The sequence below is a fragment of the Amphimedon queenslandica genome, unplaced genomic scaffold, assembly GCF_000090795.2.
Source record: "Amphimedon queenslandica unplaced genomic scaffold, v1.1 AMPQUscaffold_11263, whole genome shotgun sequence".
Lineage (NCBI taxonomy): Eukaryota > Metazoa > Porifera > Demospongiae > Haplosclerida > Niphatidae > Amphimedon > Amphimedon queenslandica.
The window spans coordinates 5,633-8,914 of record NW_003548494.1 but is presented as its reverse complement, the minus strand read 5'-3'; the positions used below and the strand labels follow the sequence as shown (position 1 = coordinate 8,914).

At 33.0% G+C, this 3,282-nt stretch overlaps 1 long non-coding RNA gene across 1 annotated transcript; it reads right to left on the bottom strand.

Moving 5' to 3' along the window:
• Positions 1-1,797: 1,797 nt before the first annotated feature.
• LOC109589487 (uncharacterized) lies at positions 1,798-2,261 on the bottom strand. Its single transcript, XR_002188723.1, has 2 exons — positions 2,116-2,261; positions 1,798-1,946 (listed from the first exon to the last, which is right to left on the bottom strand). It is a non-coding gene; the product is annotated as an uncharacterized LOC109589487 (long non-coding RNA).
• Between the last annotated feature and the right edge of the window lie 1,021 nt (positions 2,262-3,282).

The following is a 3,282-nucleotide window of genomic DNA, read 5'->3' as shown; positions in this document are numbered from 1 at the left end:
ATAAGTACATGTATATACATCAGGAAATGTAATAAAATTAAGGAATTTTTACTTGCCAATTTTTGTCAAATTTTACAAAAATCCCTGTACTATTATAGTACAGGGACTTTTAACCAATTTTTGAGCAAATTTAAAAAATCATAAAAAATCCAAACTTGATCGAAATTTGCTCAATCTCTCTACACTGCATAAGTACATGTATATGCATCAGGAAATGCAACAAAATTGAGGAATTTTCTACTTGCCAATTTTTGTGAAATTTTACAAAAATATCTGTACAGGGACTTTTGTCCAAATTTTGGGCAACTTTAAAAAATCATTAAAAAATTCAAACTTGATCGGAATCAGCTCAATCTCTCTACACTGCATAAGTACACGTATATGCATCAGGAAATGTAACAAAATTGAGGAATTTTCTACTTGCCAATTTTTGTGAAATTTTTGAAAAATCCCTGTACTATAGTACAGGGACTTTTGTCCGATTTTTGAGCAACTTTAAAAAATCATAGAAAATCCAAATTCCATTGGAATCAGCTCAATCTCTCTACACTGCATAAGTACATGTATATGCATCAGAATATGTAATAAAATTAAGGAATTTTCTATTTGCCAATTTTTGTCAAATTTACAAAAATCCCTGTACTATAGTACAGGGACTTTTAACCAATTTCTGAGCAAATTTAAAAAATCATTAAAAATCCAAACTTGATTGGAATCTGCTCAATCTCTCAACACTGCATAAGTACATGTATATGCATCAGGAAATGTAATAAAATTGATGAATTTTCTACTTGTCAATTTTTGTAAAATTTTATAAAAATCCCTGTACTATAATACAGGGACTTTTGTCCGATTTTTGTGCAACATTAAAAAATCATAAAAAATCCAAACTTGATCAGAATCAGCTCAATCTCTTTACACTGCATAGGTACATGTATATGCATCAGGAAATGTAATAAAATTGAGGAATTTTGTAATTGTGAATTTTTGTGAAATTTTACAAAAATCCCTGTACTATAACAGGGACTTTTGTCTGATTTTTGAGCAAATTTAAAAAGTCATAGAAAATCCAAACTTGATCGAAAACAACTCAATCTCTCTACACTGCATAAGTACATGTATATGCATCAGGAAATGTAACAAAATTGAGGAATTTTCTACTTGCCAATTTTTGTGAAGTTTTACAAAAATCCCTGTACTATAGTACAGGGACTTTTGTCCAATTTTTGAGCAAATTAAAAAAATCATAGAAAATCCAAACTTGATCAGAATCAGCTCAATCTCTTTACACTGCATAAGTACATGTATATGCATCAGGTAATGTAACAAAATTGAGGAATTTTCTACTTGCCAATTTTTGTGAAATTTTTGAAAAATCCTTGTACTATTGTATAGGGACTTTTGTCCGACTTTGGAGCAACTTTAAAAAATCATAAAAAATCCAAACTTGATTGGAATCAGCTCAATCTCTCTACACAACATAAATACATTTATATTATGCATCAGAAAAAGTAATAAAATTGAGGAATTTTTTGGCCATTTTTCTAAAGATGGTATGTTACTTACAGTAAGTTGGCCCATTCCTTTACACAGAAGATCTGCGCATGTGCAGTAGACACCACTCAACCTTCTGCACAGGTAAAGAAGTATTGCAAAATATCCTGAAATCATTCATTAATAATTCATTATTTTGAGTAATAACGACACTTCTGCCATCATCGCACCTAATACATAGCTAAATAGTCATTGTTATTGTTATAATAAACTTGATACTACATTAAAATACAGGTAAAACAGTTTGCACACCACACAGTAATTAAACAACAGCTAAATATCTCAGTATATACAGTAATGTTGTCCAATTAAAAAGATATAATGAATATAAGCTGTCCTATTTTGGTAGAAGATGATCTGTCACTCATTAGTGTACATCAAAGTCCATCTCACTATAAATAGAACAGTAAAAACACTAATATACAGCAGTTAAAACAGTATTGTGCTGTATTTTAAACCGTACTTTACCTAATTCTACTCGTTCAGTAATACAGTAAAACTCATGCTTATGAGTTATACATACACCACATTATATACAGTATTGATCTATAGTGTACTTACAATTGTAATGGATGAGGTAAGCCTAGGACAGGCCAGGATTGTGTACAAGTCCCCAATGATAGTGAAAGACGGCCCGTCGCCCAAAGATATCAAGAAAGAAGGTCCTTTAATATTTAAAATCCCAGCAAGACTCAATTAGTTAACAAGAATAAATCTCCTTGCATCAGACATCTTCACTACTATGCAGAATGGGCCATAATCATTAACCACACCTACCAATTAACTCAGACCTCCTCAGCTCGAGCAGGTTTCAGGTTGGCCCATTCCTTTATACAGGGGGATCTGCGCATGCGCAGCAGATAATACTTGCCACACCCACCAATTAATTAACTCAGACCTCAGCTAGAGCAGCTTTCAGGTTGGCCCATTCCTTTATACAGGGGGATCTGCGCATGCGCAGCAGATAATACTTGCCACACCCACCAATTAATTAACTCAGACTTCCTCAGCTAGAGCAGCTTTCAGGTTGGCCGATTCCTTTATACAGAGGGATCTGCGCATGCGCAGCAGACAATAGTGGCCACACCCACCAACATTCAGAACATGCTAGCTGAGAATGTTGGTGGGTGTGACCAGTATTATAGAATAAAGATCCCAGTATTCTTTCTTCAAAGTTTCAGTGAGAATTGGTGTACCAAATACGAAACCAATACCATACTAAGGCCCAGCCAGAGTCAAGATTGTAGCAAGAATAAATCTACTGTAGACCTTTTATTGGAATTAATCTCACAGGAATCAGCTCATACTTCTACACTGCATAAGTACATGTATATGCATCAGGAAATGTGACAAAATTGAGGAATTTTCTACTTGCCAATTTTTGTGAAATTTTACAAAAATCCCTGTACTATAGTACAGGGACTTTTGTCCGATTTTTGAGCAACTTTAAAAAATCATAGAAAATCCATATTCTATCGGAATCAGCTCAAACTTTCTACACTGCATAAGTACATGTATATACATCAGGAAATGTAATAAAATTAAGGAATTTTTACTTGCCAATTTTTGTCAAATTTTACAAAAATCCCTGTACTATTATAGTACAGGGACTTTTAACCAATTTTTGAGCAAATTTAAAAAATCATAAAAAATCCAAACTTGATCGAAATTTGCTCAATCTCTCTACACTGCATAAGTACATGTATATGCATCAGGAAATGCAACAAA